Source organism: Erythrolamprus reginae, chromosome 1 (genome assembly GCF_031021105.1).
Source record: "Erythrolamprus reginae isolate rEryReg1 chromosome 1, rEryReg1.hap1, whole genome shotgun sequence".
NCBI lineage: Eukaryota > Metazoa > Chordata > Lepidosauria > Squamata > Dipsadidae > Erythrolamprus > Erythrolamprus reginae.
Genome location: NC_091950.1, coordinates 21,204,143 through 21,229,132, shown reverse-complemented (window position 1 = coordinate 21,229,132; position 24,990 = coordinate 21,204,143). Strand labels below are relative to the sequence as shown.

The 24,990-nt window shown below is 42.6% G+C and overlaps 1 long non-coding RNA gene across 1 annotated transcript; it reads left to right on the top strand.

Annotated features, from left to right (window-relative positions):
• Window positions 1-16,782: 16,782 nt before the first annotated feature.
• LOC139156681 (uncharacterized) lies at window positions 16,783-23,548 on the top strand. Its single transcript, XR_011557364.1, has 3 exons — window positions 16,783-16,897; window positions 18,032-18,078; window positions 23,487-23,548. It is a non-coding gene; the product is annotated as an uncharacterized lncRNA (long non-coding RNA).
• Window positions 23,549-24,990: the final 1,442 nt, after the last annotated feature.

Genomic DNA, 24,990 nt, shown 5'->3' with positions numbered 1-24,990 from the left:
GAAAAACTCTTTTCTCTATCACACAGTAGTAGGACGAGGGGGCCCTCCCTAAAGCTCATAAGTAAGAAAGTGAGGACAAATCAAGGGAAATATTTCTTCACCCAGAGGGTCCTTGGTTTATGGAATTCACTTCCAGAAGAGGTCGTGACAACTGTCAGCCTGTATAGCTTCAAGGCAGGATTAGACAGATTCATGGATGCCAAGTGTATCGGTGGTTATTGAAACAGATGTCCATGTGCTGCCTCTAGGTTGGTTGAGGCAGTCAGGATTCCCTGGAGTACCATTTGTTGGGGGTCAAGAGAAAGGGAGGGTCTTGCCTTCTCTTTCTGCTCAAGATCCCCATGGACAATTGGTGGGCCACTGTGGGACACAGAATGCTGGACTCGATGGGCTTTGGCCCGATTCAGCCTGGCTCTTCTTATGTTCTTATGTTCTTACATGCACTCGTGCCCCCACACACAATATTTTGCTTCTGCACATGTGCAGAAGCAAAGAAATCAGCGGAAATTGCTGAAATCTCGCGTGAGGACACTCGCATAAACAAGATTTCAGCAATTTTCGGCCTTTCAGTGGTTCTAAGCATGTGCAGAACCAGTTGCCAAGCGGCTGGATTTTGATCACAACAACATAGGGAGGTTGCAAAAGTTGTAGCTGTGTTCATCTAAAAATAGCTGTGTTCAGTTCTGGAGATCTCACCTACGAAAAGAGATGGATAAAATTGAACGGGTCCAAAGAGGGGCTACAAAAATGGTGGAAGGTCTTAAGCATCAAACTGATCAGGAAAGACTTCATGAACTCAATCTGTATAGTCTGGAGGAAAAAAGGGAAAGGGGGAACATGATCGAAACATTTAAACATGTGAAAGGGTTAAATAAGGTTCAGGGGGAAGTGTTTTAAATCGGGAAGTGAACACAAGAACAAGGGGGCACAATCTGAGGTTAGTGGGGGGAAAGATCAAAAGCAACGTGAGAAAATATTATTTGACTGAAAGAGGAGTAGATGCTTGGAACAAACGTCCAGCAGACGTGGTTGGTAAATCCACAATAACTGAATTTAAACATGCCAGGGATAAACATATATCCATCCTAAGATAAAATACAGGAAATAGTATAAGGGCAGACTAGATGGACCATGAGGTCTTTTTCTGCCATCAATCTTCTATGTTTCTATGTAACTTTGAAAAGCGGTCATAAGTTACATTTTTCAGTCCCTTTCTTATCTTTGAACAGTCACTAAATGAATCATTGGAAGCCGAAGACTGCCTATATACAATTAATGAATGAGCTGGGACAGTCCCTCCTCATTTTCATAACCCTTAAAATTCAGTTCTCTGCAAGAGACGGATGTGGATTCAAGCTTTAATTTTGGGCTTCTTGGAACTGAATGACCATGTTTACGTGTTTTCCTATATTCCATTGTCTGGATTCCCATAATCCTAAGAAAAATACCAAGGCTGTGTTCACACTAAATTCAAGGCAAAAATGTTAGGTTTGTGGTTCACTATTGGCAGGTTGCCTTGGGGCATCAAAATAGTTTCTGGTCTCCGCCATCTCCAGGAACGAAGTTAAAACGGATTGAGAAAATCTTCCAGAAGGCAGTTACCCATCGAGGAAATGTTAGTCAACTAAAAATGTACCAATAATTTCATGTGATAAAAAGCCCCAGCTTCCTGTGTTGAAATCCATATGCCCTCTTGCATTAATAACCGTCGCGTATGGTAGATAAATAATAGAAACATAGAAACATAGAAGTCTGACGGCAGAAAAAGACCTCATGGTCCATCTAGTCTGCCCTTATACTATTTCCTGTATTTTATCTTAGGATGGATCCCAGGCATGTTTAAATTCAGTTACTGTGGATTTATCTACCACATCTGCTGGAAGTTTGTTCCAAGCATCTACTACTCTTTCAGTAAAATATGATTTTCTCATGTTGCTTTTGATCTTTCCCCCAACTAACTTCAGATTGTGTCCCCTTGTTCTTGTGTTCACTTTCCTATTAAAAACACTTCCCTCCTGGACCTTATTTAACCCTTTAACATATTGAACGGGTCCAAAGACGGGCTACAAGAATGGTGGAAGGTCTTAAACATAAAACGTATTAGGAAAGACTTAATGAACTCAATCTGCATAGTCTGGAGGACAGAAGGAAAAGGGGGGTGTTGTATCCTTGTAAATAGTTGGTTCCGTGTGGAAACGCTGTCTGAGCGGGAAACAGGAAGTCGCGTCTGATTGGCTCAGACGCGGGCTGCTCTCTTTTGGCGGGAGCCGCAAATGTATAAAAAGAGCGGTTTCTCCCCAGGTTGAGCAGACGGTATTCCGCTGATTGTCACTTACCTTTAAGAGCTGAAATAAAGGAACCGTCTTTACCTAGCCTTGTCTCGGGACTTTTCACTGGCGACGACGGACGGAAGAACCACGCGTGCAAGATGAACAACCTTCAAATCGGCCGGGCTCCTGAGTTCTTCGATCCGGAGAAATCTTCCTGGGACGCCTACATAGCCAAGTTCGAGATCTTCCTCGAAGCCGCGGGAATAAGGGACGCCAACGCCGAACGAAAGCGGGCAATCTTCCTGAACTACTGCGGCCCAGAAATATTCGATCTCACCCAGGCTCTCACCGATCCGCTCCCAGCCAAATCCGTCGCTTGGGACGTCCTGCAAACCAAGCTCGCGAGCCATTTCAAGCCTACAAAACCAGCCGTCATTTTCCGGCACCAGTTTTCAAGAATGGCCCAGCTCGAATCCGAATCCATTAATCAGTTCGCGACGCGTCTTCGAACGGTGCTTTCAAAATGCAAGTTTGATAGCCCGGAAGCTCGCCTCACTGATGCCTTAATTTTCGGCATGAGAAATGCCATGGTGCGGAACAAACTCCTCACCGAAAACGAGCCGTCTCTCCAGGCAGTAATCAAGCTGGCACAAACCGCAGAGGTCGCCGACGCTGCTGCCAAAGAGCTGAAGGAGCACGACAAGCGAGAAGTCATCGCCAAGATCGACTCCACGTTTTCCCGCGCTGAGGCCCCAGACGACCTCAGCCCACCAGCCCTCAACAAGGACAGCTGTTTCCTGCTGCAACAGGACCAACTGAGACAACCCAGATACCCTCGCCCCATCGCTCCCTGCGCCGGCTGCCGAGGAAACCATCCGCGCCAACGCTGCCCCTTCCGGGACGCCATTTGCCGCCGCTGCAACCGACGCGGCCATATCGCCGAAGCCTGCAGAGCACCTTTGCCTGAGGAATCTTTCTCCACTCCTCGTCCTCCTCGTTTCCAGAATCAAACACCTCAACTGCGCGAAAACCGGTTTCCCTGGTTTTCCGGCCGCAAGAACTACTCAACCGCTAACCGCGACTACTCAAGAGGTAACAATCAATTTTCCGTGAATAGCACGGCAACAAAAAATGGGGGCAAGATTGTAATCTCACTGCTCCTAAACAACAAGCCATGCTCTATGGAACTTGATACGGGGTCTAAATACACCATTATGCCGTGGGAAAAGCTTATAATGTACATGCCTAGCCTCTCAAAGTCTGACCTTTTACAAACCTCATTGGTAATTAGAGATTTTCAAGGGGGAATAATACCTGTTCTAGGCCAAGCGAATGTACCTATTATGTTTAAGACTGTTAAATGTACCCTTCCTATGATTGTTGTTACAGGGGCTAGACACTCTCTCCTGGGTTTGGCTTGGATGGAACCATTGGGAATTGAAATTTCTGGTATCTGTACTGTTAACTCTGATAGCATGCCTAACTTCTTACAGGAATTCCCAGAAGTGTTTAGCCCCACCTTGGGATCGTATAAAGGGCCCCCTATCTCCTTTTCTATTGACCCCAAGGTCCCTCCTGTCCGGCTCAAACCTCGCAGGGTACCCCTCCCGCTCCTTCCCAAGCTTGACCTACAGCTAGATAAGCTCATAAGCCAGGGCATTTTAGTTCCTGTAGAGCAGGGGCCATGGGAAACACCCATAGTTACGCCTTTTAAACCGGATGGCTCTTTGAGGGTTTGCGCTGACTATAAGTCTACGCTCAACAAAGCCCTCCAACATCACCCTTACCCCATTCCAGTGGTACAACAGCTCCTTCACTCCCTGGGGGAAGGGAAAGTGTTCGCAAAAATCGATTTAGCCCAAGCTTACCAGCAGCTCCCTGTCGATGAACCAACAGCACTCGCACAGACAATTGTCACCCACAGGGGTGCATTTAAATGTACCAGATTACAATTTGGGGTAAGCATAGCTCCCGGGATTTTTCAAAGCATAATGGAACGTTTGTTGTCAGGAATTAAAGGGACCATTCCCTATTTTGATGACATTTTAATTTCAGGAGAAAACCAATCTCAACTCAACGAAAGAATAAGAGAAGTATTACATAGACTACAAGATAAAGGGTTAAGGATCAAACCTGACAAATGTGTGTGGGGAACCAACAGTGTAGAATTCTTAGGATATAGAATAGATGGGGAAGGCATACACCCCACTACTGAAAAGTTAAAAGCCATCAGGGAAGCCCCAGAGCCACAGAATAGAACAGAATTGCAGGCATTCTTAGGCCTTCTAAACTTTTACTCTGTCTTTTTAAAACAGAAGGCAACAGCAGCAGAGCCTCTACACCGGCTACTTCAGAAAGGAACCCTTTGGACATGGGGGAGAACTGAACACGAAGCCTTTTTACAAATAAAACAGTTGTTAACTTCCGCAAGTGTAGTAGTCCAGTATAGCACGTTACTACCCGTCAGGCTTACGTGCGATGCGTCCCCATATGGCGTAGGAGGGGTCTTGGCACATGTGTTGCCAAATAATACAGAGGCCCCAATTGCTTTCTTTTCAAGGACAATGACCAATACGGAGAGAAATTACAGCCAACTAGATAAGGAGGCTCTAGCGTTAGTGGCTGGGGTGAAGAAGTTTCATAATTATCTCTTTGGCAGGAGTTTTGAATTGGTTACCGACCACAAGCCTTTACTAGGCCTCTTAGCCCCCAACAAACCAACTCCCCCATTTATGTCTCCAAGATTAATCAGGTGGGCCTTGTTCCTCTCAGGATACCAGTACGAGCTCATTCACAAAGGGGGTAAAACCATCAACCACGCAGATGGTCTCAGTAGGTGCCCAATGGCAGAGTTAGTAGAGGACCCTGCCCCATCTGCTGATGTTTTAATGATAGAGCTCGAAGATAACCCACTAACTACTGCAAGGGAGGTGGCTGCGCACACGCAGCAAGACCCAATTCTGAAAAAGGTGGTAAACTGTGTACTTAAGGGGTGGCAGAATGACTCTGTAGAATCTGATTTATGTGATTTTAAAACCAAAAGACTGGAATTGTCATATGTTAAAGGTTGCCTGTTGTGGGGTGATAGAGTAATCATTCCTGAAAGTCTAAAGACCAAAGTACTCACAATGTTACATGTGGGCCATCCTGGGATTGTCAGGATGAAGGGCCTAGCTAGGGGGCACTTATGGTGGCCAGGTCTGGATACTGATATTGAAAAGTGGGTAGCCAAGTGTGATCCATGCCAAGAGTCGCGGCCTAACCCCCCCCCAAACAACTCCAGCAGAGTGGGAACAACCTGCAGGGCCTTGGTCCAGGGTCCATATTGATTTTGCAGGGCCAGTGGGGTCACAATATTTCTTAATAGTGGTAGATGCATTTTCCAAGTGGGTGGAAATCATTGCAATGAATAATATAACTACGAGTGCCACCATTAAGGTTCTGCGCCATTTGTTTGTCACCCATGACTGTCCTGACATCTTAGTGTCAGACAATGGCCCCCAATTGACAGCCAGGCAATTTGAATTATTTTTAGATAACTTGGGGGTCAGACATGCCCTCATCTCGCCTTACTCGCCCTGGGCTAATGGTTTGGCAGAACGATACGTTCGGGTTGCAAAAGAGGCATTGCACAGGTCAGGCCCTGGAGATGTACAACAGCATCTGGACCAATTCTTGTTAACACAACATATTACACCAAATTCCCACACACATGTAAGCCCTGCTGAAATACTAATGGGAAGGAAACTGAGATCCCCACTGGATAGGTTACACCCAAGGTTTTGTACTCATAACCCTATGTATGTGAACCCTGAAAGACAAATGTATTTGGGTCAAAGTGTTTTTGCAAAGAATTTTGATGGGGGTTTGAATTGGATGAAGGGAACTATTGTACAACAAACTGCTCCTAAAACATACATTGTAAAATTGGATGATGGTCGAATGTACGTAAGCGCATTGAAACCTCCCCTGAGCAAACCGCTAAAACAGACTGTCCCACTCTAATAGACTGTAACGCGCAACATGCTTTAATGGACATTCAAATGGACTTATCGAGTCAGGAAGGATCCTCCAGCGACGCCGAGCCATCTTCATCCTCAGAGGTCGGTGTTGTGCCTGCCCGATCGACTCAGCGGGCTGGAGCCCAAACCAGGCCCCAGCCGCACTGGGGAAGTGCAGGCGAACCGACCTCCACCGTTGGAAGCGAGGACTCAAATGAACTGCGCAGGTCGGAGCGAGCCTCGCGAAAACCAAGCAGATTGGAGGATTTCGTCACGTGGCTTTCTTGAGTGATGTATTCTGACTAAGGAGGGAGGGGTGTTGTATCCTTGTAAATAGTTGGTTCCGTGTGGAAACGCTGTCTGAGCGGGAAACAGGAAGTCGCGTCTGATTGGCTCAGACGCGGGTTGCTCTCTTTTGGCGGGAGCCGCAAATGTATAAAAAGAGCGGTTTCTCCCCAGGTTGAGCAGACGGTGTTCCGCTGATTGTCACTTACCTTTAAGAGCTGAAATAAAGGAACCGTCTTTACCTAGCCTTGTCTCGGGACTTTTCAGGGGGACATGATCGAAACATTTAAATATGTTAAAGGGTTAAATAAGGTTCAGGAGGGAAGTGTTTTTAATAGGAAAGTGAACACAAGAACAAGGGGACACAATCTGAAGTTAGTTGGGGGAAAGATCAAAAGCAACATGAGAAAATATTATTTTACTGAAAGAGTAGTAGATCCTTGGAACAAACTTTCAGCAGACGTGGTTGGTAAATCCACAGTAACTGAATTTAAACATGCCTGGGATAAACATATATCCATTGTAAGATAAAATACAGGAAATAATATAAGGGCAGACTAGATGGACCATGAGGTCTTTTTCTGCCGTCAGTTTTCTATGTTTCTATGTTTAAATGTTTCGATCATGTCGCCCCTTTTCCTTCTGTCCTCCAGACTATACAGATTGAGTTCATTAAGTCTTTCCTGATACGTTTTATGCTTAAGACCTTCCACCATTCTTGACGCCCGTCTTTGGACCCGTTCCATTTTGTCAATATCTCTTTGTAGATGAGGTCTCCAGAACTGAACACAGTACTGTATTCCAAATGTGGTCTCACCAGCACTATATATAAGGGGATCCCAATCTCCCTCTTCTTGCTTGTTATACCTCTAGCTATGCAGCCAAGCATCCTACTTGCTTTCCCTACCGCCTGACTGCACTGTTCACCCATTTTGAGACTGTCAGAAATCACTACCCCTAAATCCTTCTCTTCTGAAGTTTTTGCTAACACAGAACTGCCAATACAATACTCAGATTGAGGATTCCTAATGAACCTCTGATGATAATTTGAGTGTGAGTTTACAATTTTGTGAAGAGCTGACGAGAAACATCAAAGCAGCATTTCATAAACAAGATGGCGCCCAAGGGATGTTTTTCAGAGGGTTTTGGATTTTATCTCCCAGAATCCCCTTATGATTTAATACTCTGGAAAGATACATGAGCTAGTGAAAAAAAAGTGCTGATTTAGGATTCTGGTGGAAAGGCAAGAAAGAAAGCTAGCCCAGAAATATGGGAAATGAACAAAATATTGATGTAAGGCAGACTTTTGCACTACCGAAATAGGTTTTGCTTTGGAAACCATGGTCAGATCAAAATGGGTCATCCACCCACTCATCCACCTGTCATGTCCTTTCAGATGATGCAGAAGACAGGAATCCGAGCAGCCGGTCATGTCCCACAGAGTTGGCATTCTCCAGGGCCCGTCAACCAGGCAATGCCGTCTGGCAGGGGCTAGGAGAAGAGCCTTGTCTGTGGTGGCCCCGGCCCTTCAGAATCAACTTTTCCCTCCCGAAGATTTGTACTGCCCCCACCCTCCCAGTCTTTCATAAGACCTTAAAAACGCACCTCTGCCAGCAGACCTGGGGCTAGTGAAATTTTAACATCTATATGATTAAAAGATAGGATGAATGTGGATGATTGGTTTTTATATTTATTTATTTATTCATTCATTTATTCATTCATTCATTTAGATTTGTATGCCTCCCCTCTCCAAAGACTTGGGGCAGATATTGAGATACAGTGTTCCCTCGATTTTCGGAGGGGATGCGTTCCGAGACCGCCCGCGAAAGTCGAATTTCCGCAAAGTAGAGATGTGGAAGTAAATACACTATTTTTGGCTATGAACAGTATCACAAGCCTCCCCTTAATACTTTAAACCCCTAAATTGCAATTTCCCATTCCCTTAGCAACCATTTAGATTATTACTCACCATGTTTATTTATTTAAATTTATTTTAAAAAATGATTTTTAAAGGCAGACGAAAGTTTGGCAATGACATATGACGTTATCGGGCAGGAAAAACCGTGGTATAAGGGAAAAAAACCACGAAGTATTTTTTAATTAATATTTTTGAAAAACCATGGTATAGACGTTCCGCGAAGTTCGAACCCGCAAAAATCGAGGGAACACTGTATTCAGATTTTGAGGTTTTAGCATTTAAATTATATGTTTTTAGTATTGAAGTTGTTTTAGAGTGTTTTAGATTTGTTACATGTTTTCTATACTGCTCAAAAAAAGAAAGGGAACACTTAAACAACACAATATAACTCCCAGTAAATCAAACTTCTGTGAAATCAAACTGTCCACTTAGGAAGCAATTAATTTCACATGTTGTCAGTATATTTATTTATTTATTTTATTTTATTTATTTATTAGATTTGTATCTCCGCAGACCCGCAGAATTCTTGTTGTGAGCCACTCTGACTCTTAGGAGATGGGAGGCATATAAATCAAATGAATGAATGAATGAATGAATGAATGAATGAATGAATGACACAATAAGTAAGGTTTCTTGCAGAAGACCACAGCACTTAGCTGGGCTTGGCAACCAAGCCAAATCTAACCTGGTTAGGACTGCGATGGGAAACTCCCACAAAATCTCAGGCCTCAATGTCAGCATCCTTGCCAAGGCAGCTGGGGGAGAGAGATGGCTCTTTCTCCAGGTGATTCAACCCTTGCAGGTCACTTTGTCCCAGGTATCAAATAACCAGAAAACAGTTTCCACTGGCTGTCTTGCATTTGTCCAGGAGGCAAGCAGGATAGGGTGGAGTGTGGGGCGGGGGGGTTGTAAACTGGACCAGGAGACACATCAATAATTATTGTAATTTCTAAGCCACTTAGAGCAGCTCCATGGTGAGATAGGTGGGAGATAGGTGAATAGATAAAATTAATACAGCGAGGAGGAGGCTGGTTTGTTTGGAGGGGGGGGATTTGTACACAGAGGCTTTATTATAACCTGTGGACTTCAACTCCCAGAATTCCTGGGCCACTCAAAAGTTGCCATAGTTACTCATCCTTGATGCAAACCGAGGCAGGTTAAATGTACAGTGGGACCTCTACTTACAAACTTACTGTGACCAGGTTCTTAAGTAGAAGAGTATGTAAGAAGAAGCATTTTTTCCCATAGGAATCAATGTAAAAGCAAATAATGTGTGCGATTGGGGAAGCCACAGGGAGGGTGGAGGCCCTGTTTCCTACCAGGAGATTCCTAGAGAGGCCTCACGGGGGCTTCTCCCTGCCTTTTCTGGCCCTCTTTCCTCCCAGGAGATTCCTAGAGAGGCGCCACAGAGGCTTCTCCCCACCTTTTCCAGCCCTCTTTCCTCCCAGGAGATTCCTAGAGAGGCCCCACAAAGGCTTCTCCACGCCTTTTCTGGCCCTGTTTCCTCCCAAGAGATTCCTAGAGAGACCTCACAGAGGCTTTTCCTCACCTTTCCCGGCCCTGTTTCCTCCCAGAAGATTCCTAGAGAGGCCCCACTGATACTTCTCCCCACATTTCCCGGCCCTGTTTCCTCCCAGGAGATTCCTAGAGAGGCTCCAGGGAGACTTCTCCATGCCTTTTCAGGTTAAGGAGGCTCAGGTTTGTAAGTGGAAAATGGTTCTTGAGAAGAGGCAAAAAAATCTTGAACACCAAGGTCTTATCTAGAAAAGTTCGTAAGTAGAGGCGTTCGTAGGTAGAGGTACCACTGTACTTCGAAAACCTCCTCCCAGAGGGGAGCAACAATAACAAACCGTAAAATGGGTGTCTGGAGTCTCTAACCATGCTTCAACACCACTCAAACACCATTGACACTGATAACTCCACCAACAGTCAATTGCAAAAAAGGCAGCTTTACTTGAAACAGCTGACATCATTTAATGCCATCAAATAATAACCTCTGGCTATCCCAAGTCCTTGAGAAAAACTCAACCGGTGGGTTAAAAAAAGCCAAATCCAATCTAAACCAGTGGCTGATCATAATAATAATTTGTTTACATTGGCATTAATCCTTTTATTTTAAAAAAAAGAATCCCAGGAGTGAAGAGACAATGAGATCTCACCAAATCCTCGGCCTTGATACCACCTGAGGAGCAGGGAGGCAGTATATTTCACACAAGAGTTCCATCTAGCAATTTTAGTTAATAACACTTAAAGCAGGGGTCCTCAAACTTGGCAACTTTAAGACCTGTGGACTTCAACTCCCAGAATTCTCCAGCCACTACTGTGGGACTTCTGACTTCAGACTGACCGAATTCTGAAGCATAACACACCAGACATCCTGATTGTGGAGAAAAAGAATGTATGGATCATCGACATCGCAATCCCAGGAGACAGCAGAATTGAGGAGAAGCAGCTAGAGAAATTAATGAAATACGAAGATCTAAAAATCGAGCTGCAACGACTCTGACACAAGCCAGTGAAAGTGGTCCCAGTGGTACTTGGCACGCTGGGCGCAGTGCCAAAGGATCTCAGTAGACATTTGAAAACCATCGGAATTGACAAAATCTCCATCTGTCAATTGCAAAAGGCTGCTTTACTGGGATCGGGAAACATAATTCGCCGCTACATCACTCAGTCCTAGGTGCTTGGGATGCGCCCGACTGGTGATAAAATACGAAATCCAGCATAGTGATCTCATTTGCTGTTTTGTATTGACGTAACAATAACAATAACAATAACAATAACAATATATTAGATTTGTATGCCGCCCCTTTCCGAAGACTTCTCTCTTACTAGTATTATCTATATAAACATTACTATATCTTTGTACATACTTTGCAAAAAAACCTCAAATAAAATAAATGCGCAAAAGCTATGTTTTTAGTACTGCGTATGTGCACGCACGTGAAACACCACTGAACAAACTGGCAGTGAAGAAACCCAGAACTCTGCAAGCATCTAGATTAGTGGTCTCCAACCTTGGCAACTTTAAGCCCGGGGGACTTCAACACCCAGAATTCCCCAGCCAGTGCTAGCTGCCTGGGGAATTCTGGGAGTTGAAGTCCTCCGGGCTTAAAGTGGCCAAGGTTGGAGTCTCCTGATCTAGAGGTTGTTTTATTCAATGTTGTTTGTATGTGTTTTCTGTGCTGCTTCGGAAGCCAGTTGAAGGGGGTGGGATCGAGCCTATAATTCAGAGCAATGGAAAAGACATTTATTTCCTTGCACCAGCTGTTCTTCTGCTCTGCGACACCACCCTTTCCGTGGCTAACCACACACGGCTACCCTTCTCCAAGGCCGCAATCCAAGCGCCAAAGGCTTTTCCCCCCTCGCAGCCAATCACGACGAATCATAAACCTACCAGCTCCAATTTCTTTCCGAGAAGGAAAGAGTAGACACTCTCCTCCTGATTCTAGGAACTCTGGCTCAGGAGCCACAAAGACAAAGTTCAGACGAAGACCAGCCAGCTTTCGGGTGGCTTTCGAGCCCTACATGGCCTCCCTCTCCCTACAACAGAACTTTTTTCGTTGCTGCCGTAACTTTAAACAATGGTTAAGTAAATGGTGTAGGGTTTCCTGCCTAAGCAAGGGGTTGGACTAGAAGACCTCCAAGGTCCCTTCCAACTCATTATATGATATGATATACACTGCTCAAAAAAATAAAGAGAACTCTTAAACAACACAATATAACTCCAAGTAAATCAAACTTCTGTGAAATCAAACTGCCCACTTAGGAAGCAACACTGATTGACAATCAATTTCACATATTGTCAGCACATTCAACTTTATACAGAACAAAGTATTCCACGAGAATATTCATTCATTCAGATCTAGGATGTGTTCTTTGAGTGTTCCCTTTTTTTTTGAGTAGTGTATATATGTGATGTGTGATGTGTGATATGTGATATATTATCTATCTATCTATCTATCTATCTATCTATCTATCTATCTATCTATCTATCTGTAGATTGTTCTGAGTTCGGGTTTTGCCTCGTGTAATATTTTGAGTGTCTATGCGACGTTTCGGTGAAATCACATTCACCATAATCAGGCTGATTAAGTGTGTATATATATATAGATATATATATATGTATGTAGAACAATCTACATACATATACCCGTGAAAATCTACGAAAACAAATATATATATATATGTGTGTGTGTAGATTGTTCTAAATTCGGGTTTTACTCTGTGTAATATTTTGAATGTCTATGCGACGTTTCGGTGAAATCACATTCACCATCATCAGGCTGAAGTTGTTAGCTTCGTGCTGCTTTGAATATAGTTTTGTGTGTGTGTGTGTGTGTGTGTGTGTGTGTGTATACAGTATATATATATATTCATTTTTTTCCTGAATGTGATTTTGCCAAAATATCGCAAAGACACTCAAAATATTACATTGGAAAAAATCCAAACTCACAGCAATCTACATACATATATCCATGAAAACCTACAAACACAAATACAGTGATCCCTCTATTATCGCGAGGGTTCCGTTCCAAGACCCCTCGCGATAATCGATTTTTCGCGATGTAGGGTTGCGGAAGTGAAAACACCATCTGCGCATGCGCACCCTTTTTTCTATGGCCCGCATGCGTAGATGGTGGAGTTTGCGTTCCCCGCCGCCCAAGCAAAGGGGAAACCCCGATTCGGCTCCTTGCTGCTGCTGCGCTACCGAGCAGATCAGCTGCTGGGCGGCCGAAGGAACCTTCCCTGGGTCTTCCCCCTCTTGCTGGCGGGTGGGCGAGCGGCGGGCATCAGCGAGGAGCCGGGGTTTCCCCTTTGCGTGGGCGGCCAGGAAGACCCAGGTTGTGGGTTTAGGGGGTGCTGGGAAGCCCCCCAGGCCGGCTGCGACCTTTTAAAACAGCCGCGCCGCTTCCCAGCTGACTCCCGAAGCCAAACCCGGAAGTGGTTTTTAAAAAAATTAATATTTTTTTTAAAATCGCGATATAGCGTTTCGCGAAGATCGAGATCGCAAAACTCGAAGGATCACTGTATATATAGTAGTCTCCCTTTTCATTATCAGCAAAAATATGTTACATACATACATACATACATACATACATACATACATACATACATGCATACATACATATATACACTGCTGGAAAAAATAAAGGGCACCCTCGAACACATCCTAGTTCTGAATGAATGAAATATTCTCATTGAATACTTTGTTCTGTATAAAGTTGAATGTGCTGACAACATGTGAAATTGATTGTCAATCAGTGTTGCTTCCTAAGTGGGAAGTTTGATTTCACAGAAGGTTGATTTACTTTAAGTTTTCCCTTTGTTTTTTTGAGCAGCATATATGATGATATATGATGATATGATATACAGTATTATAAATTGTTGCTAAGTGCCCAAATTTTAATCATGTGACTGTAGGGATGCTATGGTGGTTGTAAATTTAAGTCACTTACACTGCCTTATGGAGACTCCATTTATTCCCTATAGCTAAAAAGCATTGGTCATTACCACAACACAGCAACAGGATAAGATAAGAATGATGCCATAAATTAGTTTAGTTATTTTTAATTATCATTAGATATTTGGTTGAATTTTATCATTTCCTGTGTGCATATAAACATGTACACAACACGCTAGCTGGGAGTAAAAGTCTACATACCTTCGAGTTGCCAAGTTTGAAAAAAAAACGCTGCTAAAGTGAGCAAATGGCTTTGACTATATTTTTTCCCCTGCTTTATATATTACCATGATAGGCATCGCCCCCTAGAGGACAAATCATAATATAACCCTTTAAAGTTTGATGGCTATATCCTTTTCCTAGAAGCTGGATTATTTAGGACAGTGATTTTCAACCTTTCTTGAGCCGCGGCACATTTTTTACATTTACGAAACCCTGGGGCACATTGAGCGAGGGGGGGGGGTGGCTAAAAAAAGTTTGGACAAAAAAATTCTATCTCTCTCTTCCTCCCTTTCACTCTATTTCTCTCTCCCACCCTCTTTCTCTCCCTTCATCTTTCTCTCTCTCTCTCCATCCCTTTCTTTCTCTTCCTTCCTTCCTCTTTTTTGCTCTTTCTCTCTCCCTCCATACCTCCCTCTATGTCTTTCTCTCTCTCTCCTTCCCTCCCTCTCTTTCTCTCTCTCCCCCTTGCTTTCTTTCTCTCTCTCTTTCTTTCTCTCTTTCTTTCTTTTTCTTGTTCTCTTTCTCTCTCTCTTTCTTTCTCTCTCTCACTTGTTCTCTTTCTTTCTTTCTTTCTCTCTCTCTCGCTCTTTCTCTCTCTTGCTTTCTCTCTCTCTCTTGCTTTCTCTCTTTCTTTCTCTCTCTGAGCTTCGCGGCACACCTGACCATGTCTCGCGGCACACTAGTGTGCCGCGGCACACTGGTTGAAAAACACTGATTTAGGATATCAGAGAGAGTTTATCTGTTTTTCAATTTGGAAGGCTGGAGGATGAAATGTGGGGCTGAAAATTGGTTGTGCAAGTAATTTAAAAAAAAAACTCTTTGTTTTCTTTCTGACAGGTTTTTAGTGCTGTTTAGTATATGCTTGCTTTGAATTACAGTGGTACCTCTACTTACGAACGTAATTTGTTCCGTGACCAGGTTCTTAAGTAGAAAAGTTTGTAAGAAGAAGTAATTTTTCCCATACGAATCAATGTAAAAGCAAATAATGTGTGCGATTGGGGAAACCACAGGGAGTTTGGAGGCCCTGTTTCCTCCCAGGAGATTAGATTAGATTTATTGGATTTATATGCCACCCCTCTCCGTAGACTCGGAGAGATCCCTAGAGAGGCCCCACAGAGACTTCTCCCTGCCTTTTCTGGCCCTGTTTCCTCCCAGAAGATTCCTAGAGAGGCCCCACGGAGATTTCTCCCCGTGTTTTTCGGCCCTATTTCCTCCCAGGAGATTCCTAGAGAGGCCCCATGGAGGCTTCTCCCCGTCTTTTCCAACCCTGTTTCCTCCCAGGAGATTCATAGAGAGTCCCCATGGAGGCTTCTCCCTGTCGTTTCTGGCCCTGTTTTCTCCCAGGAGATCCCAGCAGCGCAAAAACGGGTGCAAACCCCACCTCCGGACTTTTGTTGCCAGCTAAGCGCCCGTTTGTGCACTGCTGGGATTCCCCTGCTGGGATTCCCCTGCAGTATCGCAAAAACACGGACGTCCGGAGGTGGTGTTTCCCATGGAGGAGAGCCTCAGGGGAATCCCAGCAGCGCAAAAACAGGCGCTTCGCTGCCAACAGAAGTCTGGAGGCGGGGCATCCCAGTGGCGGCGGCTTTGTAAGGTGAAAATAGTTTGGAAGAAGAGGCAAAAAAAATCTTAAACCCCGGGTTTGTATCTTGAAAAGTTTGTATGACGAGGAGTTTGTAAGGCGAGGTATCACTGTACTTTGACTCAGACTCTGATTTGGCTTGGATGAGTCTGCGAAGAGGGGCGGCATACAAATCCAATACACTGGTACCTCGACATACGAGTCTAATTCGTTCCAGACTCGAGCTCGTATGTCGATCAACTCGCATCTCGAACGAATGCCTTTAGACTTTGTTTTTCGCGCCAAGATAACTGGAAGCAAGGAATTCTTGCGCCACCTAGTGGAAGCTCGGCTTGTATCCCGAATTTGAGCTCGGGTGTCGAACAGAAATTTTGCTCGCGTCTCAGCTCATAACTTGAAATACTCGCATGTGGAGCAGCTCATATCTAGAGGTACTACTGTAAATAATTAATAATAATAATAATAATAATAATAATAATAATAATAATAATAATAATAATATTACCTGCTGGAACCCTGACACACTTGCTTTTATATCTGTGGTGCTTTCGAGTAGGTCTTGTACTCTGACAATCCCCTGGATATGTTCCTCCAGTTTTGGCAAGATTTTCGGAAATGGTTCGCCCTTAATTGTTTCCTAGGCTTGAGAAATGGAGACTGGCTCATAGTTTGCTCAGCTGGCTTCATACACCCCTATCCCAAAGCGACTCTTGTTTATCTTAGATTTTTACCCTGCCTTTATTCTTTTGTAAGTAACTCAGAGGTGAACACACCTAATACGATTTTCCCCACAACAACTATGGTGAGATGGGTTGGGCTGAAAGAGAGCAATTGACTCAAAGTCATCCAGCCAAGCTTTCAGGCCTAACGCGGGAATAGAACTCGCAGCCTCTTGGTGATTGGCCAAAGTCACCCAGCTGGCTTTCATGCCTAAGGCGGGAATAGAACTCACAGCCTCCTGGTTTCTAGGCCACACCTTAGCCACACTACACCAAACTAGCTCTCTGTGAAAAGTGTTCATTGAACTACGAGCCGGGGTGGTGCAGCAGGTAGAGTGCTATACTGCAGGCCACTGAAGCTGACTGTAGATCTGCAGGTCAGAGGTTCAAATCTCATCACTGGCTCAAGGTTGACTCAACCTTCCATCCTTCCGAGGTGGGTAAAATGAGGACCTGGATTGTGGGGGCAATAGGCTGGCTCTGTTTAAAAAGTGCTATTGCTAACATGTTGTAAGCCGCCCTGAGTCTAAGGAGAAGGGCGGCATAAAAATCGAATAAATAAAATAAACAAATATTTTTAAAATATTTATTATTGCACATATAAAATTAATGCAAGCCACTTTGAAAGATGAACTGAAAACAGGAGCAATGTTATTATAAATCATAATAGGAAAAATTAGATATCTTACAAGATATCTAATTGAGAATAATACTCAGCAGCAAACAATTCCTGACTACAAGTGTCCCAGCTCCAAAACCCAAGGGGAAAAAAATTGCGTTTTTAGTGCCTTTTTGAAAGTCAACCGGCTTGAAGCCAGTCATAATTCAGGGTTTTGCAATATCATCCCAAAGGACAGGTGCCAAAACTCTTCTCACTTAACATAAATTTCAAGGTGAGTTGTGGTCATAAATTGAGGTCCCTCTGTAGTAAGTTGTTGAATACTGTATGTTGTAAAGCACCTCCATCATAAACTTTGAATAGTCACTAAACATAAGTTGTAGGCTACTATATATTAAAACGCGCTGAAATCTCACAAGGGGATACACATGCGCATGAGATTTCGGCAACTGTTTTTGCTTACATGCATTCGCAGAAACAAAGAATCGCCGAAATCTTGCTCCTGCATGTTCCCTCGTGAGATTTTGCTTTTGGATACGAGCAAAAATACATTGGAACCGAAGCCGCATGTGCATCGCACCATGCGCTACTAATGCACCATCCTCTACCGCAGTGTTTCCCAACCATGGCAACTTGAAGATATCTGGACTTCAACTCCCAGAATTCCCCAGCCAGCATTCGCTGGCTGGGGAATTCTGGGAGTTGAAGTGCAAATATCTTCAAGTTGCCAAGGTTGGGAAACACTGCTCTACCATACTGATAGCAACCTACTACCGGTGTTACAAAACCAGAATACAGCAAAATGGGACTGTTGAAATATATAGTATAACCAGAGGTGAAATTCGGCATGCTCGGACAGGTTCTACATAACTGATGGCGACGATTATGCGCAGTTCAGAGAACCAAAAAATTGCATCACTGACTCTCTCCTCCTTCTCTCCTCTGTCTCAGGCTTCTACCCACAGAGCAAACATGAGAAGGAGGCGAGAAGCAGCCAGGTTTGTCTGTCTGTCTGTCTGTCTGTCTGTCTGTCTGTCTGTCTGTCTGTCTGTCTGTCTGTCTGTCTGTCTGTCTGTCTATTATTATAACCCTGTTGTTGCCGGAGTATAACATAGAAACATAGAAGACTGACAGCAGAAAAAGACGTCATGCTCCGTCTAGTCTGCCCTTATACTATTTCCTGTATTTTATCTTAGGATGGATATTTATTTATTTTATTTTATTTTATTTTATTTATTTATTTTATTTTATTTTATTTATTTATTTATTTATTTATTTGTATGCCGCCCCTCTCCGTAGACTTGGGGCGGCTAACAACAGTAATAAACATCATGTAACAAATCTAATGTTTAAAATAATTAAAAAACCCTTATTAAAACCAAACATACACACAAACATACCATGCATAAACTGTGTAGGCCTAGGGGGAAAAGGGTAGTTCAGTTTATCCCAGGATATATGTTTACCCCAGGCATGTTTAAATTCAGTTACTGTGGATTTACCAACCACGTCTGCTGGAAGTTTGTTCCAAGGATCTTCTACTCTTTCAGTAAAATAATATTTTCTCATAACCCTGAAATGACAGGCACAGAAACAATACTGCTTGTTTGAGAAAGAAAATCAGACTTCCCCCCTCCGCTCTCCCCCAAAATAAAGTGCAATAGAAGAGCATTTAAAGACATAGAATAATTATAGAAAAACAGGTTTCTAAAATCCTTCCAGCTGTTGATTGAGTTCATTGCAAAGGACTTCCTTCTGGAAGCTTTTCCTGGTATTGCTACAGCTGCTGCCTTTCCAGAATGAAGAGTTGCTGGCACACAGAAGCATTGGCCCAGAAGTGTTGATGGGAAATTGGGACACTCCTGGCTGGAATGTCCCTCAGTCCGGGAAATGAGTGGAGGGGTGGGGATTTTGCAGGGGGAAAGACCCAAGGAAACCCCGTTCATGGCCCACTGCCCATTCAGATTGCTTCCAGTGCAATTATTTGAGGAAAGCTGGGTTGGGTTTTCCTAACGAGATATATACTGTGTATATACATATATATGTCACTTGTTTTTTTGCTGAATTTGAAAATTAAGGGAGGCTAGGATAGATCTATTTTGGCCTTATTTTGGCCTCATCAGCTAGCCATACCCACTGGGACTTGAACCTGCAACCTTTGCCTTGTAAGGCAGAGAATTATCCTCTAGGCTACAGTATCCAATCCCTTCAGCTCTGCACCAGGGAAGGGTTACATATTTTTGTGTCGAATCACCCTGGTGTATTGAAGGAACATCACAGCTCCTTATATATATATATACACACACATACATATACTTTATAGCTGATGAGGCCAGAACAAGGCCGAAATGGTGCCATCATAGTCTCCCTTAATTTTAAAATTTCAGCAAAAAACATGTGATACATACAGAATATAGTTGTCGGCTATGAATAAATTAACTGCCTTGAAATGGCCCTGGGTTGGGCCTAGAGGCAAAAAGGAGCGGTGACGTTCCTTCAATATACTAGGGTGATACGACATAAAAAAAACATATAGCCCCTCCCTGGTACAGCTGAAGGGATCAGGTCTGGTGGCCTAGCGGTTAATTATCTGCCTTACAAGGCAGAAGCTGCTGGATCAAATCCCAGTAAGGGTGTGGCTAGCTGATGAGGCCAGAACAAGGCCGAAATGGTGCCATCCTAGTCTCCCTTAATTTTAAAATTTCAGCAAAAAACATGTGCTACATATATATACGTATGTATCTATATATGTATATGCCTTAAGTTGCCAAGTTTGAAGTCTTCTGACCTACTGTATGTCTATGTATGTATGTATATATGTATATATATATATATATATATACATACATACACATACAGTAGGTCAGAGGTCTTCAAATCTGGCAACTTAAGACTTGTGGACTTCAACTCCCAGAATTCCCCAGCCAGTATGCTGACTGAGAGGTTCTGGGAGTTGAAGTCCACAAGTCTTAAAGTTGCCAAGTTTGGGAAGCCTTGTAGTAAGTAGTCCTCAACTTCTGACTAAATGGGGCCTAATTTCTATTCCTAAGTGAGACCGTTCTTAAATGAGTTTTGCCCCATTTTAAGGTCTTTCTTGCCACAGTTAAGTGAAACCATGCAGTTGTGAAGTTAGTAACATAGTTATTGAGTTCTCATTGACGTTAACAACAACGAGTTGGAAGGGACCTTGGAGGTCTTCTAGTCCAACCCCCCTGCTCAGGTAGGAAACCCTACACCACTTCAGACAAATGGTTATCCAACATCTTCTTTAAAACTTCCAGTGTCGGAACATTCACAACCTCTGGGGGCAAGCTGTTTCACTGATTAATTGCTCTGTCAGGAAATTTCTCCTTAGTTCTAAGTTGCTTCTCTCCTTGTTTAGTTTCCACCCATTGCTTCTTTTTCTACCTTCAGGTGCTTTGGAGAATACTGTAGCTTGACTCCTTCTTCTTTGTGGCAACCTCTGAGATATTGGAACGCTGCTATCATGTCTCCCCTGGTCCTTCTTTCCATTAATTTCACCCAGTTCTTGCAACTGTTCTTCATATGTTTGTGTGTATGCTTGCTTTTAATAATGGGTTTTTTTAGTGTTTTTTAAATTATTAGATTTGCTCTTACATTGTCTTTGTTATTGTTGTGAGCCACCCCGAGTCTACGGAGAGGGGCAGCATACAAATCTAATACTGTAAATAATAATAATAATAATAATAATAATAATAATAATAATAATATGTTCTTCATACTTTCATAAGTTCATACTTTGCTTGTGAGAAGACTGAAAAGGGGGATAATGTGACTCCAGGACAGTGCAAATCTCATAACTGCAAAGGCAGTGTTAAAATAGCAATATCATTTAGACTTATATACCACTCCATTGTGCTTTTACAGCCCTCTCTAAGCGGTTTTACAGAATCAGCATATTGCCCACCAAAATTGGGTCCTCATTTTACCATCTCGGAAGGATGGAAGGCTGAGTCAACCTTGAGCCTGGTTAGAATTGAACTGTAACATAAATGCAATCTCTTTTACTCTTATCTTCTTTATTTCTGTTTGATTTAATCTACAAATTAAGAATTCCTATATATATTCTTTTATATTTTTAGATGTGCTTTTATGTAGTGTGTTATAATAGATATTTTTATACATTTTTTACACGGTGTTAAACGACAATAAGTTCTTTCTTCTTCTTTATACAATGAAGACTTCTATTTTAAGAGGAGCGGTTGTAGCTCCACTAAATGAACGGGTCCAAAGACAGGCTACAAGAATGGTGGAAGGTCTTAAGCATAAAACGTATCAGGAAAGACTTAATGAACTCAATCTGTATAGTCTGGGAGGCAGAAGGGAAAGGGGGGACATGATCGAAACATTTAAATATGTTAAAGGGTTAAATAAGGTCCAGGAGGGAAGTGTTTTTAATAGGAAAGTGAACACAAGAACAAGGGGACACAATCTGAAGTTAGTTGGGGGAAAGATCAAAAGCAACATGAGAAAATATTATTTTACTGAAAGAGTAGTAGATCCTTGGAACAAACTTCCAGCAGACGTGGTAGATAAATCCACAGTAACTGAATTTAAACATGCCTGGGATAAACATATATCCATCCTAAGATAAAATACAGAAAATAGTATAAGGGCAGACTAGATGGACCATGAGGTCTTTTTCTGCCGTCAGACTTCTATGTTTCTATGTTATACGTTGTGTTTGTTATGTTTGTTTTTGAAAAATAATAAAAATATTTTTTTTAAAAAAGAATTGAACTGTCAAAGTGCTGGCAGTCAGCAGTATTAGCCTGCAATACCGCATTCTAACCACTGCATTACCATGTCTCTTAAAACTGTAATAAGTTACCTTTTTCAGCTCTGTTCTAACTTTGAATAGTCACTAAATGAAATATTGTAAATCAAGGACTACTTGTAGAGTTTTTCTAGAATATATGTGCAGCTAAATACTAAATTAATGATTGTAAATTAAGGACTGTATAATCCCACTGGCTGAGTTTACCAGCATCATAAGCTCTAAACATCATTTTCAAAGCACCATGACTCATTTCGTAATTCATATGATGAATTACCAACACAAAAGTCACAATATTTGATTCGCGTCAGGGTAAGGAAACTGAGTTAATGGCCAATTTCAGATTTTAGCAATAGAATTCCAATCCCCAACATTCATTAGAATAAAAATAGAGACATTGTACGACAGTGGTTCAAAGTACGTGAACTCTTTTGAATTTTCAGGACTTCTGCATAAATATGACCTATAATGTGTTCTAACACCTAACATCAAAAACATCATCAAAACAGCTCAACGAAGAAGATTCTTTCTGTGCAAACTCAGAAAGCTCAAACTGCCCAAGGAGCTGCTGATTCAGTTCTACAAAGGAATTATTGGATCTGTCATCTGCGCCTCCATAATTGTCTGGTTTGGCACTGCAACCAAACAAGACTTAACAGAGACTTCAATGGAAAGACTTCATGAACTCAATCCGTATAGTCTGGAGGACAGAAGGAAAAGGGGGGACATGATCGAAACATGTTAAAGGGTTAAATAAGGTTCAGGAGGGAAGTGTTTTTAATAGGAAAGTGAACACAAGAACAAGGGGACACAATCTGAAGTTAGTTGGGGGAAAGATCAAAAGCAACGTGAGAAAATATTATTTTACTGAAAGAGTAGTAGATCCTTGGAACAAACTTCCAGTAGACGTGGTTGGTAAATCCACAGTAACTGAATTTAAACATGCCTGGGATAAACATATATCCATCCTAAAATAAAATACAGAAAATAGTATAGATGGATCATGAGGTCTTTTTCTACCGTCAGTCTTCTATGTTTCTATTATTAGAACTGCAGAAAAAACAATTGCTACCAATCAAATAATTTACTAAGACTGTATTACGAGTACTATTATTCTTCTCTTCCTTACTAGTATCTACTGTATCTCTTCCCAATTATTACTATAACCATGTTGCTTGCCTTTCAATCATATTGTTTTTGTTTCCTAGTAAAGTTGCTAATGCTATCAAATTTTCTTATGATTTGATAGCTTTTTAGTAACTTTGACTATCACTAAGTGTTGTATCTATTTATTCTTGATGAGTGTATTTTATTCCCCTTATATAGAATGAGAGCATGTACACCTAAGACAAATTCCTTGTGTGTCAATCACACTTGGCCAATGAAAAATTCCTATTCTATTCTATTCTATTCTAATTTCCCACACAAATCCAAAACTAGATAAGAGAACCCGTTAAACTGATGAGTCAAAAATATGATGCTTGCTCACTGCTTTATCGAGAAGAGTGATCCAAAGCTATGCATTTAGTTTTAGAATCTGTGTGGATAATAGATCACATTTTGGGGCCTATTTTTGCAGATATATTGAAAATTCCCTTCTCCCGACAGCTCTGTGCATGTGTACATCGGGAACAGGCTCCAGCTGATCTTCAGCCCCACTTATCTCTGATTCCAAAGGTAGCTGATAACTGTCTGACAGCCCTGGTCCCATCTCTGCCTCCGACGGAAAGCACTCATCGGAGCCTTCCCTAGACTTCAGGCCTGGCCTATGTTCCTTCCCAACCTCCCCACTGTCTGAGTCTGCCCCCTGCTCTGCTGGCGAGCCTTAACAGGTATGTCATCATGACCTCATTGTGCAAATTATATACTGAGATGATAGCAAGTGAAGTCATGTCATTTCTATAAGGACAATAATGATCCATGCATTTGTCTCAGTTTCCTCGCCTCTTTGCAGACACCCACAATCAGAGCTGGGGTGTGGTGGGGGAACCACAAGAAAGTAGATTTTGTGGAAGCACTAAGGGCAATCTGAACTTCGAGAGGGCAGATGCCTTGTGGGGGAATAGACTCTTTGACTGAAGATCTTTGAGGCACATGTTGCGTGGAGTCCACCATGCAAACCAGAGTTTTTAAATTTCTGCACTGAAATAATTGCACATCATTGTCAAGAATAAACAATATTCTAGGTCAAGGATAGGCAAAGTTGGCTCTTCTATGACCTGTGGACTTCAACTCCCAGAATTCCTGAGCCAATCATGCTAGCTTAGGAATTCTGGGAGTTGAAGTCCGCGTGTCATAGAAGAGCCAACTTTGCCTATCTCTGTTCTAGGCAATATTCCATATAAGGTAAAAGAAGGTTGTGAATATGTAAGACAGTGATAATGCTGAGTCGCAATGACTAAGCTGCAATCTGATTGGGCCAGAGCATTATAAGAAGGAAAGCACCTTTGCAGTTGGTGTGGTTTTGTTGGATAGTTGGTTGATGGCTTAGTTTGTGGTCTGATTGAAGCATTAAGATTGAGCTGCATACTGGTGGTAAGATAGTTAAACTAGAGTTAGTATAATAGCTACTTGTAAGTAAGGTTTGTTATACCTTCATGTACATAGTTAAAGTGAAGTATAGTCTGTAAATAGAAGAGGAAGAAAGTATTTTTTTGAATACACTGAAAAGTACTTAAACCTGTTTCTGTGGAAATGTCTTCATTATTTATCTAAGTTGGTTCCTGAGTTCCTGGCTGAGCATGTTGGCATCTATCTACTGCCTAACCATTCACTTTCAAACGTTAGGAATTTTCCAGACAATCATTTCCAAATCTTTTTTTTTTAATTGTCTGGATAGGCAAGCAAAATCAATGGAGGAAGAAGAATTCACTTAATGACCTGTAAAATTGGGCACACCTCACTTAACAACTGTATTTGCTTAACAATGGAACTTCTGGCCCCAATTGTGGTTGTAAGGTGTTGTGGTTCAGCCTGAGGCTGCTCAGGACCCTGCTGCGTCTCTGCTGGCTCCATGCCCGGAGGAGGATGACAGCGCAGAGGAGGGGGCTGAACAGTCGGACGGGGGAGAGGAGAGTCAGGAATGGGAGGAAGGAGAACAACATGAGAGCCC